Genomic DNA, 17,480 nt, shown 5'->3' on the forward strand with positions numbered 1-17,480 from the left:
TCTCGACACTCCAGTTAAGTGGAAAATGGAAAGTTTTTAAATTGCATCTCCTTTCTTTTATATCTTCCTCTACTCTTCTCAACTTCCAATGCAACTGGAATACTCTTAACATTACTGGTGAAGAACCGTACATCCCCCCCACCCCCGTGGCCATTCAAAAACCCTTAATTTAATCATCAGCTTTAGCTTTGATGTGCAGCAACTGCTACTACAGCAATTTCTAAATAGCCATAATAATGTGTATGATTTCTACATTTTTCTTTTGAATAATATCTAACCAAAATGACAGGAATACACTATAGCATCTAGACCTAAAATGTCAATATGTTTCGGTTTGTTTGCTGGCTCCAATCTCTTGGTCGAGACTGGTGTCTAAGGTAATGTTTTGAGAATAATTCTGAGGCAAAGGTTTGGGATTAGTGGGAAAGACTTCTCTGATCAATTAGTAATGTCTATAAGAAGAATGAGAAGGAAAGGCCAAAGAGTTTGGAATAGGTATCAGATGACCTCAGTCCTAATGAAGCGCTCTTATGTTATAGTTGAGGAAACTTGAGTTTGGGTCAATAAAGTAACATTTTAAAAGATGTATTTACTTGAAAGCCAGAATGGCAGGGGGAGGTGGGAGAGAGCGCTTCTATCTCCTGGTTCCCTCCCCCAAATGCCTGTTTTGGCTGGGCTGAAGTCAGGAGCCTAAAACCCCACCTTGGTCTCCCACATAGGTGGCAATGGCCCAAGAACTTGGTCCATGCTTTGTTGCCTTCCAAGGCACATTAGAAGGAAGCTGGATTGGAAGCAGAGTAGCAGGGACTGAAACTCAGTTCCAATATAGGATGCTGGCTGCACTATCAGTGGTTGAACTCACTGCACCACCATGGTAGCTCAAGCTGTTGTATATTACTCCACTCACAGGATACATGGCACTAAGCTTGTGATGACTCTCCTCCATGATTCCGAAGTTCCAATTAAATATGAGATTCTTCCAAGGAGAAAGTATGACAAGTCCAGAAGTACAGTCTTCAACAGTGATATACAGTGACTTGCCAAACAACAAAGTGTTCACTACCTGACCAACCTGAGATAAAAACTAGAAAATAGTAAATCCTACTCGCCCTCTCAACTCTCTAGTTCTCTGATTTTAAACATTAACTGACAGCTGAGAGTCTCAATATATTTGAAAGAAGAGGCCATCGAGAGAAAGTCAAACAACAAAAATGCAATGAACCAAATTAAATATTCAAGAAAGTAGACGAATTATAATAAAAAATAAAGTAGAACTTCAGGGATGGATACTGTGGTGCAGCACGTTAAGCTAACACTTGGTAATGCATAACCCATACTGGAGATTTGGCTTGACTCCCAGCTACTTTACTTCATATCTGTGTTCCTGTGATTGCACATCTGGGGAGGCCTTTGAGCTTCTGATAGCCATGTGTGGGATCCAGGTGGAGCTCCAGGCATCTGTCTTGGTACTAGCCCAACCAAAACTGTTGCTGGCCTGGGGAAATTGAACCAGTGGATGGAAGATTTTTCTGTTACTCCCTCACTCTGCATTTCAAAGAAACATCTTTTATTAAACATAACTCTCAGGGAACTGGCGCCATAGCCTAGCGGCTAAGGTTCTCACCTGGAATGTGCCGGGATCCCCTTTGGGCGCTGGTTCTAATCCTGGTGGGCTCACTTCCTATCCAGTTCCCTCCTTGTGGCCTGGGAAAGCAGTCAAGGGTGATCCAAAGCCGTGGGACTCTCACGCACGTGGGAAACCAGGAAGAAGCTCCTGGCTCCTGGCGTCAGACCAGCTCATCTCCAGCTGTTCACTTGAGGAGTGAACCATTAGATGGAAGATCTTCCTCTTTGTCTCTCCTCATCTCTGCAAATCTGCCTTTCCAATAAAAATAAATGAATCTTTAAAAAAACAATCATTCTCAACCAAAACTTAAATAATCTCAGACAGATGAGATAATGTTTTTATAAAATAATAGAAAATGGAGAGGGGAAGCAAATAAGAAGACACTAGTTATGTAATAGTGTCTGCTTTTTAGGGAAATTAGATGGAGTAAAACATAGAAAATACTTAGACAATATCTAGTTCATAGCAAGTGCTGTGGTTAAGAAAAGACTACCCAACCTGAGGTGGTAGGGTCTGGGCTTGCAGAAGCAGCATACGACAGAGCCACAATTCTTGGCCGCTTTCTGTTTTAGTCTGGATGCTGTCAATGTTCTCCCAGCGTTCTCTCAGGCTCTAGACTTGAGCTCTTTGGTGCTCCATGCTTCAGATGAACCTTTATGAAAGGAAATTGAGTGTTACTTATTTCCCATCTGTAGCACTGCAGCCTTTCAAGACTGTTCAGTGCAGGTTCCCTCTTAATGAATGGTCCTTTCTTACCAATCTCTCCACATCCGTATTGTTTGTCAATAATGACTACCTTTCCAGTACAGTGTGCTTGCATACAACCTGGCTCTACCCTATGCATGATTCTTACGCTTTATTGTAATTTAATTTATGTCAGTGTGCCTCAAAGTGGGATCCATTAGAATCATCCAACTGTTTGATAAATAGGAACCTTTCTAGACTCCATTTTGTATCTACAGATACAATTTTTTGAGGGAAGTACAGGCATTTTCATTGTAACCTTATCCCTTAGCTAATTTTTAGCCATAGGAAAATAGAGGACAACTGATTTATATGAAGGCATAAAATCTGCCTTTTTACATCTTCTCACCAATCTGCCACAGTGACCAGCAGGGGAGACAGTTCCCAGTTAGTATGGGATGAATGAATGAGCAGGGAATTGAATGAGTGATGGGAATGAAAGAGGGAAAACCTTGGCAGGGAATGTGAGTGGCACAGTTGGAATCTTTAATAAGACAGTACAGAGATGAGGGGCGATCCGTGACTTAAAGTCACTGAATGCCAGAGTGAGGAGATTGAAATCAACTCTGTAGGCAACAGGGATGCACAGAGGCAGTATTTAAAATGTGATATTTAAGGAAAACTATGCAGGAGTAACATTCACTGGATTTGGCTGAAAGGCTGAGATCTGGGAGGGCAGAAATGAGGTGCAGGTTGATGTGAGTTTGGTTTCTGGTGGGAACAAAGTGTTTTTGTGGAACAAACTCCAGCATGTTGGAAGCAGGCTTTATCTTGGGAATGAAAAGTGGAGGTGAAATTCAACATCTGAACACCACATAGCCAAGCCCAATCGTGAGATCTCTGGCTGGGTCACAGACACTGGGAGGGGAATCAAATATGAGGGACAAGTAGGAGAACCATTTTGGACTGTTAAGCTTGAGAAGCTTTGGCACATGGATTCAATGTACCCCACTCATGAAAAAGGTAGTTAATGAATACCAGGTAAATAATGTCTCTATGTTTGAGACACATGCAGCCTGGTGGGGGAATAAAAAGAAAGTTAAGGTGTGAAATTATAGTAGTTTAGTATGTGTGTAGAATTTAGGTAAAAAAATCAGTTTAGGGGACAAAAGAGAGACTAAGAAATACTGAAAGATTTTATGGAGGAAATGATATGATCTGGTTTTTGAAGAGTCATAAGAACATTTTGTGAAGGAAATACATTGTGTAGATGGGAACAGAATGAGTGAAGCAAAGAGGAGAGGGAGTGGTGTTTTTGAGAGATTATGTCCAGTGGTTTTGGAAATCAGGCTGCAAGTGGGTAGAGAAGTCCATGATAATGGTGTAACCCCAGAGTGAGGACAGGTAATGGGCAAATCTTTAAGCCAAGCAAAGGAATCTGGACTTCTTCCTGTGATAATTGAGAGGTTTCTGAGTAGGCATAGCATAACTAGGTGTTATTACTACATGATGGTAGAATTTTCTAGAAGTGGTTTAAATGATACAATGCATAGAAATGTTCCAGTAATCTAAAAGGACCATGATCTCTGTAATGGAGATGTGGGAGGTACACATTTGGTAAGCACCTGGTAGAGGCTGGGGCATAAAGAAAGGAAAGGAAAACTAAAGGTAACAGGTTTCTCATTCAGGACTCTTTTCACGATGGATAAATAGAGAAGGAGAATGTTGACTATTTGCAGTGAGCATATATTCTATTTGGGGCATTATCTTGAACTGAATTTCATCCCACCCCCTCAAATTTCAGTGTTGAAGTGCTTATCCCCCATAGCTCAGCATGTGATTGCATTGGGAGGTAAGGTCTTTGCAGACAAGATTGGGTAGAAATTTGGCCATTAAAGGTGGGGCTCTAATCTACTAAGATTGGTGTCCTTCCTGACAAGAGGCAAACAACAGGGAGGTGCTTCAAAAGGAAAAGGCCTTAAGAAGACAGAGAGAGAGGTGACCATCTACAAGTCAAGGAGAGAGGCCTCAGGAGAAACTAAGCCTACCAATATCTTTACCTTGAATTTCTAGTCTCCTGAAGCCTGAGAAAGCAAGCTTCTGGTGCTTAGGTCAGCAGGCTGTGGTATCCTGTTCAGGCAACCATGACAGCTAATACAACCATGCTATCTTTAGTTCCTTGAGGTTCCTTGGTAGAGCTATCATGTAGCTATTGGGAACTGAAAGCTGCAACTGGGAAGGAAAGTCTGGGCTAGAAGTTTGGGATTTGAAAGTCTTCAGTAGATGTTGGCAACAGATCAAGTTGCTTTTGTGAGATCTGACCATGAAAGGAGTTGTCAGGTAGTGGCCAGGGAAGAAGGGGTTTGAGCCCATGGTTGGAGGAAAGAACTGAAGATATGGAATGGATATGTAATGATAGTTGCTGGAGAAAGCAGGAGAAGATGGAATCTAGGACAGAGGCAGCTTTGGTCAAGTGCTGGGAAGAACTAAGAGAAGGGTTGGGGCACTGTGCACAGTTTACAGTGCTATTGTGGGGAAAAGCCTTGAAGAGGCCAGATGTAGGCAACACTGATGAAATAGCTGTTTGGGGAGTAGGAACAAATGCTTCCATGGAACTTGCAGCCACAGAGAGATTTTCTGTCAATCGTTTATATCCATTAAGAGCTATTGGCAGCTGCCCCAATAGGATTAGTGTTTTGACAGCATTTGTCAAGCTTATTTTGAAAACTCCATCTTTATGCATAAATGCAATTAATTAATAACACTTGTTCTAATGTGAGTGTATCACCTACATTTTATTGAATGTTCTTTTTCATTACTTTCCTTTTTATTTATTTTATTTTTTTTTGCCCATACCTCTCTCCTCTTAACAATCACTACCTCTACCCTCTAAGCCACAATGATAACCTGGTTTATGACCTTTCATATTTTTCTTCATAATTTTCAATCAACTGAATGCACACATATGAACACACATAGTTATTCCTATGTAGTTTTCAGTCTTTTAAGAATGAAACTAGAAATATGTTGTATCTAGCTTTCTATGTCTTGCATGTTTCACTTAGAATTCCTTACAGAAATCTCTCCAAGTCACTTGATGTATCATGAATTTGTTTAAACCTTAGGAGCTTCGTTTGGAATGCCAGCTTGCTTTGCCCATGACAAGAAATACTACAATAACCATCTTTATTTATTCCTTTTGTGTTGATGTTTGATAGGTTCCAAGGAATGGAATTTGGAGGCTAAATGGGTACATGTCTTTTCTATGTTTTACCCGTCATTTTTGTGTGATAGTCTTTGCATCTGAAAGCATCATGTATGTGTGTGGATTCTTATTGATGTCCTTCGGTGAGACTAACAACTATTCATGTTGATCCTGAAATATTCTTATTAACCTTTTTCCTGAGTAATTTATAATTTTGTCAAAACTGGCAGGAATACCAGTGGTGGTTACAAGCTGTGTGCCATGCCTATAAGACTGTTATGTTATTCCTCTGGGGTCCTCCTGATGTAGATTTCTGCCAATTTGGACTCGACCCACCTCAAGATGGTGGCTATGACTCTGAGCACACTGCCCGCTCTGTCAATCACTGTCCTCAGAGACCAGGGCTGTTGTGTAACCATTAAAAAAAAGTGAGACTGCAGAGAGGGCAAAAAAATACTGATCAGTATGTGTCTATCAGCCATACCCTCCTACAATGTTTTATTTTGGAATTCTCTTCCTAACTCCCTGGGAATCTAATCTCAGAGGACTTTGTAGTCCTTAACCAATCATTTATACTTTTACTGTGTATCCTTTGCCGGACTTTGGGCTCCATGAGGGCACTAATGTTGTTCTACACTCCCAGAAGAAGCTCAGATACCTGGTAGATGAGTTCACTCAAAAAAAATGGAGATTTTCTTTTGAATGATGTATTTTCACTTTCGATCTCACCTAAGAAAAATCTTCAGATGTGAGAGAGATCTGCCAATAGCTACCAAGCTAACGTCTATTGATGGTTGAATTTCTTTGTAAAGAAGAAAGCATGAATGCCTAGATTCAGGTAAGATCAGATTTGAGCTTTGTAGGTAAAGCTATACTTTTATTCAAGCTCACAGCAATTTAATATTACACTTGTTTAAAACATTTTCAGGTATGTAGTTTGAACATCTTCCCATGGGAAACATTTTGTTTTTCATGTCAAATAAATGATGAACATAGGATATTTACGTAGGTTCCTATGATTCAGTAGGGTCCCCCTCAAACAACTCATCTGTGACCTACTTTGTGTGTATTTTTATGTGTATTTTTTATGTATACTATTTTCTTTAGAATCAAAAAAGTGGAATTATAAAATCAAATGTAATGGGTTGTTTATTTATCAGAAAGGTGGGACAATAGAGATTCAGCAAGAAAAGGAGAGGGAGAGGGTTGAGGGGAGAGAGGGGAGTCAAAATAGAGATCTGCCAGGCAGGTTTGGAAGAGGCTGAAGTAGGGAACCAGGAACTCTGCCCTGGTCTCTCGCTTGGACAACAGGGTCCCAAAGACTTGGACCATCTTCCACTGCCTTCTCCGGCATGTTAACTTGATCCAAAATGGAGCAGGATTTGAATTGGCATTGCAAGTGCCGGTTTAAATACTGCATCACAGTGCCTGTTCTGAAATGGATATTTCTACGACTTTTGAGGAAAAAGCTAAGTTTCCATCCAAAAGTGTCTTATCAATTTATAGTCTCGATAGTATTATGAGAATTGTGCACTGAGGGTGTTTGTATGTTTTGTTAGAGTGTCTGGGATCTGGTGCCAGCTCTTCTTCCCATCAAGCTTCCTGCTAATGTGCCTTAAGGGTAACAGACAACAGCTTATGCTCTGGGTCCCTGCAATGCACATAGGACAGCTGGCTCCTCCTGCTTTTGGTCTGGCCCATCCCCTGCTGCTAAAGGCATTAGGGAGTAAACCAGCCAATGGAAGATCTCTTCCTCTCTTTCATTCTGCCTTTCAAATAAGTATCTTAAAATAGCATGAGATTGTCTTGCTTAAACTTATCAACAATGGTAATCATTTTTAAATGAGCAAATTAAATTTAATAAAATAGTCACTATTGTGAATGGATTATTATTGCACTTATTTTTCTAAGAATTTATTTCTAGTTATAAATAAGAGCTATTGATTTTGCATATTTACCTTATATGTAGTCATCCTGTTAAAATCTCTTACTGAATCAATAGATCTTTCAACAAAAAAAAAAAAACCAAAATTTTAAATAGAATTCAACTTTAACTCAGTGAATGTTAGAACAAGTCCACCGAATTTAGTGAATAGTAATATAGAAGATTTTAAATGTCTAAAGTCCAGCTGATATTTTAAATAGTAATTAGAAGAGGTGCCCTAAGAGAGGGTAAGGTGACTGGGCTTTCACAACCACAGCATAATTTTGTCTTTCCATTACAAAGTACTCCTTCAGTGTAGTGACTTGAGTTTTAGTTTAAAGTCATTTTTACTTCAAATAAATGGTGATTATCTCATCTAGGAGTAAAGGAACCCCAATGAATGACACAATTTGTAACATGAGCTCAAAAGGTTGAGGTTTCTATCAGTTTACACTCTGAGTGCTCTCTCTCTCTCTTTTAAGATTTATTTTACTTGAAAGTCAGAGTTACAGAGAGAGGGAGAGACAGAGAGGCAGAGGTCTTCCATTCTTTGGTTCACCTCCAAATGGGTACAACAAAGTTGGGCTGCTTCAAAGAACAAGGACTTCTTTGTTGTTTCCCATGTGGCTGTACTATCCTCCACTGCTTTCCCAGGCCATTAGCAGGAAGTTGTATCAAAAGTGGTACCACCAAGACTTAAACTGGCATCCATATGGAATACCGGTCCCACAGACTAAGAATCAAGTCTGATATGCTACTTACTGGCCCTCTGAGCTCTTTTTTTTTATGATGAATTTTTTGAGAGGTACAACTTCTTTGCATCAAAGCTCCTTCACAAACTAAGAAGGTTCATTTGCCTGAATTCAGGATTGAAGTTAGACATGCTATTACTAGAATCTTGTAATCCTTATCCTCAATCTTCCTCAACATGAAGACTGAACGTTGAGGTTCAGAGCTCTTCAGATGCCATGAGTCCAATATGGCAGATTTGATACCTGTTTGGGTCCCTAAAGTTATATAAACCTTCTCCCTTCCTTGCCAGTAAAAATCTGATATGATTGGAAAAAAATACCAAATACTTCTATTGATTAGTCATTGAGAATTAGGGGTTAGCTAGGCAACCGTTAATTTCCTATTAACACTGCATCTGGTTAGAATAAGTTGCATTTGTAATTGAATTTTCTCAGTTATGCCCTTGAGTTTTGAATTGAATAGTTTTTTTTAATATAACAACTATTTCTTTTAAAATATTGAAACCTAAAGTTTATAGAAGCAGGATCTTCATATCACTTGTAGCTTTCACTTCTCTGATTACTGATTCATGACTTACTAATAAATTGTGACTGATAGTTTTAAAGCCACCTTTCTTACCTTCCTTCCTTGTCATTGGCTTCTTCTTGTTTTTTCTCATTAAGCTTTGTTTTAATGGGTCTCCAAATTCTGTGACAGAGTCAAGTTGTTTATTAAAAAGTACTGATGTTAAAATTAATAACTTAAAACTGTCACACACACCAAAAAACCCAAATGGTCCAAAAAACATTCTCCTTTCTTTCTGAAGGTTTTACGATGCATTGCTATCATTAATTAATATTCTATAATTAAATTTAAATGGCCAATTGAGACAAACAATTCAGACACCATTCTGCCACCACTAGTTAAGACTGGGGTGGCAGGTATTAGGGATAATATTCATTCAGCATTCTAAGCTTTCTGAACAGATTTGATAACCATGCAGGCTCCAACAGCCTTCTTTTCCAGTGCTTTGATGACACCCATGGCAACATCACACCCATGGCTCATGTTATGGTCAGCAAAATCACCCAGAGGAGGGTAGTCAGAGAAGCTCTCCACACACATGGGTTTGCCAGAATCCATGTCAATTGCAGTATCAGCAGATTTCAGGTATTTAGGGCCATCTTCCAGCTTCTTTCTAGAACAACAATCAATCTTTTCCTTCAGTCCAAGCAAACTTGCAAACAATGTGAGCAGTGTAACAATTTAATGCAGGGTTGTACCCAGCGCTGATTTGACATGGATGGCTCAGAATAATCATCTAAGCAGGAAAGCTACCTGTTTCCATAAGGGGGTATTTTTGCTGATACCAGCAACATTGTCATGAGTAACCTTTTTTTTTTTTTTAATTTAAAGATTTCTATTGGAAAAGCAGATTCATAGAAAGAAGCAGAGACAGAAAGATCTTCTACCTGCTGGTTCACTCCCCAAGTGGCTGCAAAGGCCACAGCTGAGCTGCTCCAAAGCCAGGAGCCAGGAGCTTCTTCAGGGTCTCCTGTGTGGGTACAGGGTCCCAAGATTGGGGAATTCCTTTACTGCTTCCCCAGGCCACATATAGTGAGCTTGATGGGAAGTGGAGGAAGCTGGGAAACAAACTGGTGCCCATATGGGATCCCGGCATGTGCAAAGTAAGGATTTAGCCACTGAGCCATTGCACCAGGCCCCATGATGAACATCTTTGCCAGAATGTTCTTGACATTGAAGCCCATGTTGTCACCAGAAAAAGCTTCACTGAAAGCTTTATGGTGCATTTTGATGGACTTCATTTCAGTTGGGATGTTGAATGGAACAACGGTTATCACCATGCCGAATTTGAGAGCAACAGTCTTCACTTGACCCACAGGGACAGTTCCAATATACCAATTTTGTATACATTCTGCAGGGCCAGACACAAAGGCTTGTCATTTGGCCTAGTGAGTGAAGGATGCAATTCAGGGCTTCCAGCAGTGTGGTTCCACCGACCTTGCCATCTTTGCAAGTGATTTTCCATCCCTGGAACTGTTGCATATGAGTACTTAGCTCCAGTGTGTTGTCACCATTATAATGAGAAATCGGCACAATGCTACCCTGTCAGAATTGTAGCCAATTTTCTTAACATAGGCACTGACTTTCTTAATGATTTCCCTGTAGCATTTCTGGTTATGAGGTAGCTCAGTACCCACCCAGCATGTAAGCCAGAAGGGCATGCTCATGAGTCTGCTAATTTTTGGATATACCAGCTTCAAATTCCCTGCCCAATACCAGCAGCTCCAATCCAGACAGTACAGTCAACCTGAGATGTGCCAGTAATCATGTTTTTTATGAAATTTCTGTGTCCTGGGGCATCAGCAATAGTCACATGATACTTGTGGTCTCAAGTTGATGGTGATACCACACTCATACCTGACTTTTAGTTTATCCAAGACCCAGGCACACTTGAAGGAGCCTTTTCCCATCTCTGCAACTTCCTCCTCAAAATTTTCGATGGTTCTTTTGTCAATACTAACACATTTATAGATCAAATGGTCAATAGTGGTAGACTTGCCCAAAGTGATGTGTCCAGTGATTAGAATGTTCATATGGGTTTCTGCTTTCCCATTTTGGCTTGATTTAGTGGTGGTTTTCATGGCACCTGTGTCCTGAAAGCAACCCTATTGCAAAAAATCCTTTGGGTTCTTTCTTCCAGGGCTTAACTGATTAGGTCAGACACACTCTGTCCTCCCTTTTGTTAACTGAAAGTCAATGTATTTAAGAACTTAATTTGTAAAATTTCCTTCAACTCTCACCACACAATATGGTGTAATCAGGGGGGGATGTCCCATCTCCATTGTCATAATCCATTGGTTGGAAGTAAGTTACAAGTTCTTCATGCATTCAGGGGAGGGAATTATGTTAGAGTGTGAATTACTGGGCATTATCTTATACTTTCTTCTACCATAACCCTTAAAATTGGTTTATTCAATGCCCACTCTTGATTTGGTTGATTACTTGGAGAGTAGTTTCCATGAGAATGATGGATTAGTGGATGGTGGAATCTAGATTCTTTTGAAAGAAAACCCACATAGTAATGTGGTGAGTGTTATAAAGTAGCTTCATGAATGCTTTGCCTGCACTAACCTCCTGAGCAGATAGAGAAGATTTTTTTCGGACATTTTTCTGTAGGTGGTTGTGTAGATATTGCTGGTGATAGTAAGTTAGAGATCTTGAGACACATGTTACATATAAAATAAAAACCAAAAAACCTCCCAGTTTCCTTAAGTAATTCTCACTGACCTATTTCCAACTTTCTAAAGCTTCTCAAGACTCTTGGGAGAAAATCCTTAACTTAAAAAGAGTATTGTCCAAGTGCATGGTGCTGGGATTTGTGCTCTAGTTTACAAGGTTCCTTTACGTTTCTCCTAGGTCCACATCAAGAGGGGCCTCTTACTTTAAGTACCATTTGGTGTGTTCCCGTGAGTGTGCTTGGGAAGGGCGGGGTGAGGAAAGAAGGCTGGCTATTCGTAATGGCAGATTCTGCTCTCTGTTACTGCAAAAGTTCAGGAGAGAGGATCCTGATCATAAAGAAACAAGTGAAAAAAATTACTGATAGTATATGTTTTTAGGATTGAACTGTTAGGCTATTTAAAGTGAACACTTTTCAACAAAATACCAAAATCTTGATCCTCTCCCAACTCCCAACTATCTGCTTTTAGGTATTTCTTTATACAAGAAATCATGAGGTTTTATATTCTGATATTACATCCAGATGTCCTAAAGTGTTCCCTCCTAACCATTTCCTAGTGGTCTTTCTTTTCTTACCTGGGGAGAGGTACCGCAGAGATCAATACCAGAGGCCATTATTGAAAACATTGACCCAGAAGGCACATTGCAAGGCCACTGGAAGCATCTGCTTCCCAAATGTCAGGCTGGAGGGACATCAGCAGATGTTAATGCTGAAATGCCATTTAGAAGACAAACATTGACTCCAGGGGGCAAGGGTCACCTAAACAAAGAGCCAGACTGGCAATGAGGCTCAAAGTGCAGGTACAGCAGCTAGATCCATGTGGCTGTGACTCTGTGGTCTGTCTCCCAACTCATCAGACCTTCCAGCACTGTAGGAGCTTTTTAAATTGTCCTCCATGGTTTGAATTCTATGCCCTATATGACTTAATATTGGCCAGGAAGAGCTGAAATCAGGAAAAGACAGGGTAGATACAAATATAACATGAAGTCATTAAAACAACTCCTTCTTCATGTGGGATCTTGGAGATCTGTGAAACACAATTTAAAGATCCTTGCATTTTTAAAAAAGATTTATTTATTTATTGGAAAGTCAGATATACAGAGAAGAGGAGAGACAGAGAGGAAGATCTTCCGTCCGATGATTCACCCCGCAAGTGAGCGCAACGGCCGATGCTATGCTGATCCGAAGCCAGGATCCAGGAACCTCCTCCAGGCCTCCCACATGGGTGCAGGGTCCCAAAGTGCCGTCCTTGACTGCTTTCCCAGGCCACAAGCAGGGAGCTGGATGGGAAGTGGAGCCGCTGGGACCAGAACCAGCACCCATATGGGATCCCGGGCACGTTCAAGGCGAGGACTTTAGCCACTAGGCCACGCCGCTGGGCCCGATCCTTGCATTTTTGTAGTGTCTTACCGGTGTTGCTGAATGGAGTAAAGTCGTTCTTTTTCACTGTGATCCAGAAGACATCCCCCTAGCATTCCTGAGAGTGAAAGATGGAGTTTCCTTGTGACTTTTAGACCTTTTACACTTTTATGTTTTACTAGTTCTGGCTAGAAGGGATGCCAGAGGATGGTGAATAGCCAGAAAAGAAAAGATATGTGTTTTTCATGACTCCTTTCCATTCTGCCCAATCACACATACTTTGATGATTATGCATTTTGGGGTAATGCTCATAAATGATAACACCAGGTCATACTCAACTGGTTGGGATAGGATTTGGGTCTGCATGGAGGCTGAGGCTAGAAAGACGAGAACGGAGAAGGGGAGACCTTCTGCTTCACCCATATGCATTGAAACACCATGTAGAAACTGTTTTGATATTGGGTGGATTACAAGATACCTTGACCACCATACTGGGTGTCTGGAGACTCATTTCTTACATCACTAAGTACTCTGTTACAGAAAGCGCAGCGAAAAATCAAACCATCCCAGCTCTAGTGCTCTGTTCTGTATCTGGGTAACACCTTCCCCCAGGCAAGGTTTGATGTAGAGCAGCTTTGTAGAGAATTATAAAAAGAGAAAAGTTACACACTGTTAAACGTTTTTCACAGATCTGCAAGAGACTGAGGTGGTAAAATCAATAAAATTGCATTTTTTTTTAATTGCCTGGCTCAGGATAGAAGGCTTGTGAGAGAGATTACTATGCTTTGGTAGAATGTCATTTTGAAGAATCTTGGATTCTCAGTCTTGTTATTTTTCTTTCTGTCTGTCTATTTCTCTCTCTTTATTTTTACTTGGGAGAGACTGTGCGTTTTAACAGTTATTTAAATGTCTGGGCACATAACAACAAGCCCGTGGAGGAGCTGAGGCTACAAATCTGTGTTTTGATTGACTTACGCCATCACAGGAAACATATCTACAGATGAGCTGCCTGTGTGGAAGGAGTTGATCGAGTAACAGAGGCCCCATTCAGCTGATGAGCTATGGATGTTGGGAAGGATCACCACGGAGGACATAGCGCTGGCACCTCCAAGCAGGGCTGGATGATTAGCTTACTATGTCACCATGCTGGACTCTGGAACCTTAATTTCCAAAGTGGGCCTACTTACATGCACTTTGAAAAAACTCTGAAGGTGACTCTGTTGAACAGCTGGGCTGAAAACCTCTGGACCAAGACCTAGATCTTGGGGAACCTGAAGTCAATACTTCCTCATGCCTGATTTTGAGCTCACTGAATATATGGTTTCTGGTTTTCACTCCAAGCTTCTTTTAGTTATCTATTGCTCCATGACAAATTACCCCAATGGTTAGTAGGTTATAGCAACTGCTATCTGTAATTGTTTATCATTGTGTTCTTTCACTTTTCTGCTTCAAAAAGTGACTGTAGGGACCCTGCAATGGCTGGCAATTCTGAGATGTCCTCAGGTCCATGATTGGCAGTTTATGATGACTTTGGACTGGAAGCTGAAACAGGCTATCAGGCATGGTTCTCTAGCCTCCTTCATATGGACCTCTGTACCTGAATACTTGGATTTATTTATAGCATGGTGGTTTGGTTTCAGCACAATGCGATGGATGACAACAAGCCCTATTGTGCAGTGACTGATGATGCTTGGTTTTTTTTTTACATTTCTTTTTTATTATTTTTTAAACTTTGGTTTTTTTAAATTTTATTATATATATTTTTAAATTACATTGTATTATGTGACACAGTTCTATATAGGCATTGGGATTCCCCCACCCGTCTTCCAACCCTTCCCCCATGGTAGGCTCCTCCCCCTCTTGTTGCGCAGCCACAGTTCAGGTTTAGTTGAGATTCCTTCATTGCAAGCATACACCAAGCATAGAGTTCAGTATCTCATTGTCCGGTCAAGTTCAGCGGCTTCTTGGAGAGACCTTCCCTGGCCCGAAGGCAGAGCCAACACAGTAGAATCCCGGTCAATTAAAAGCCCCAACATTACATCAGCAACAATATATAACGTTAAGGGATAAATTGACAAAGTATTGAGCAACCAATTTGTCAAAATTGGATGCATGGTCTTAACAACTTCCTGTGACTATTTCAATGACATGTCAACAATTGAGGTGCGAAACAGTTTTAGGAAGGGTGTGCAGAGAAATCTTCCATACCTTGGTGAGGAGTACTTAATCCCCGTGTCTTACCTAGTAAGGTGTGTGTGAGTCCATGCTGACCAAGCCTTCCTTGTTGTTCTCTGCCTACCCATTCCAATTTGTGAGTGTGTGTGTGTGTGTGTGTGTGTGTGTGTGTGTGTGTGTTGGGGTGGGGCCTCTGGAGTGTCCCTCATGGTCATTGCAGAGAGGGTGGGGACCCGAAGTTGGAGCCAAGTAAGAACCAGAGATAGCTCCTCTCCCTAGTCCTGAAGGGAGTTTGCTGTTCTTCTGTTTCTGAAGACCGCTCAGGTTTCCTGGTTGTTGTTCCAATGGCCTTGAATCCTATGATGAAGGATTCAGCTTCTTCCATCCCGTGTGGTAGGTCCAAGGGTAGGGGGAGATGTCCTCTGAGTTCTCGGCCTCCGAAGGCATTCCAGTTCCCAGTGGTCTCTTTGGCAGTTGGGATGTGGTCCTTGGCGCCCGTACTGATAGTCCTTGGTGGGAATCCAGGAGACTCCAGGTTTGGGATACAAGCCTCCTCCTGTCCACCTGCTCCACTCTGTGGTCCCCCACTGCTCTGTGCACATGACCTCCTGTTAATAGGTTGTCAGGGTCACTCTTGATTCCCCCTATATGTTTTTGTAGTTTTACTGTTGTCTAATGTTGTCTTGAATCTATTGTCTACAAGTTACTTGTTATATGCCTGAGAGGTTACACTACATGGCTTTGTCACATGTTCACAGGATATGGAAGGTTTCTTTGCTCTCCCGCCCAATTTCTGAGTAGTAAAAGGTTTTGAAAATATATTTGGTTATACAATTTTAAAAGCACATGGGTTGAGACCATATTAGGTAGAGGTCCATCGGGGGAGATTTACATCATTGGGAATCTTTAGGGTTGATTCATGTACCCAAAGCCCTGAGGGTTCATCATGGAGCTTTCTAAGCAGCAATCATAGAAACCAAATCCCAGAGCTCCCTGGCCGGGCGGCCAGCAGGCAGAGCCTACTGCCAAATGGCGCTCCAGCAAGCCCCATACCGGCTCTGGACGTGCGCATGGTAGCGACCACGTGTGATCCAGGCATGGGACGCTACTTGTCCCGGGGCCTTCCAGCCATCATGCGGTAGCTGGAAGACTACTTCCCCAGGTTCAAGCTCCACCCCTTCCCAGTTCTGCCCCCAGCTCAAGCCCACAGGCGAGCAGTGAAGCAGTCAGACCCGCTTCACAGAGCTCCGTGGGTAGTCCACGGCGCTCCAGCAAGCCCGATACCGGCTCTGGACGCACACATGGTAGCGGCTGCCTGCGATCCATGCTGAGGCTGGAAGACTCTTTGGTTTTCTTTTTACACCTGCTTGTCGTTTACTGGTTTGCGCCTGTCGGGGCCGGGTCTCACCTTTCCACACAGGCAGTGGGAGATGAACTGAGGCTCCTGGTGGCTCTAGGAGCTAAATCTCACCCATGGCTATGGCCAAAGCCAGGGCGATTTCCAACCAGCGCCATCTGCTGAAGCTTGTTAAAGCTCACATGGGCCTGATGCAATGGCCTTGTGGCTAAATCCTCACCTTGTACATGCCAGCATCCCATATGGGCACCGGTTTGTGTCCCGATGCCCTACTTTCCATCCAGCTCCCGGCTTGTGGCCTGGGAGGAGACTGAAAAATGGCCAAAAGCCATGGGACTATGTGAAAGACCCAGAAGAAGCTTCTGGTTCCTGACTTTGGATCAGTTCAGCTTGGGGTGTTGTGGTCACTTGGGAGTGAATCAGCAGACACAAGATCTATCTCTCTGCATCTCCTTCTCTGGAAATCTGCCTTTCCAATAAAAATAAATTAATCTCTCTTTTTTTTTTTAAAAAAAAGCTTTATATGGCAAGTGCTAGCATTGTAAGAGAAATTAGCATAAGCAAGTGAATCCTTGAATCATTAATGGGGTACCGAATCAGTCTGTCACACTGACATAAAAATGCTGAGAGGTGTGATCCAAAGACAAAAAACATATGGAAATGGGTAACATCATCCTTCTCGTTAAGGGAAGTTTTGCTATCTGCTGTATTCAGCTTCACAGACAATATTTTCCTTATCACGTTTGAGTTATATAGGGATGAGGGATGTAGGGACATGGAATATCTTATTAAATTGTATTGGAGCATTTCATTTTTATTTTTCTCTTCCTACTTGTCCCTGGAATATTGGAACTTATAGTGAGTCTCTGAACCTGTAATGCTTGGTGTGAATATTTCCATCTACATGGACAATAACCATTTTAAAATACAGGTGAAAAATGGATCTGTTAATTTTCTCATCAGATCTCTTTCTTTTTCTCCCTCTGCTCTGTAATAATATAAAAAGGATGAATTAGAAGCTCCTGGCTCCTGATTTTGGATAGGCTCAGCTTCAGCCATTGCAGCTACTTGCGGGAGTGAACCAGTGAATGAAAACTCTTTCTCCTTGCCTCTCCTCTCTGTAAATCTGGCTTTCCAATGGAAAAAAAAATTAAA

The 17,480-nt window shown here is 41.6% G+C and overlaps 1 non-coding gene and 1 pseudogene across 1 annotated transcript; both read right to left on the minus strand.

The window, feature by feature from the left end:
- Positions 1-9,141: 9,141 nt before the first annotated feature.
- On the minus strand, positions 9,142-10,838 carry LOC121149386 (annotated as a pseudogene).
- A 5,516-nt stretch (positions 10,839-16,354) lies between these two features.
- On the minus strand, positions 16,355-16,478 carry LOC121149705. The gene has a single exon (XR_005882837.1). It is a non-coding gene; the product is annotated as a small nucleolar RNA ACA64 (small nucleolar RNA).
- Positions 16,479-17,480: the final 1,002 nt, after the last annotated feature.

This window comes from Ochotona curzoniae, unplaced genomic scaffold (genome assembly GCF_017591425.1).
Source record: "Ochotona curzoniae isolate NIBS_2020 unplaced genomic scaffold, NIBS_Ocur_1.0 scaffold_4701, whole genome shotgun sequence".
NCBI lineage: Eukaryota > Metazoa > Chordata > Mammalia > Lagomorpha > Ochotonidae > Ochotona > Ochotona curzoniae.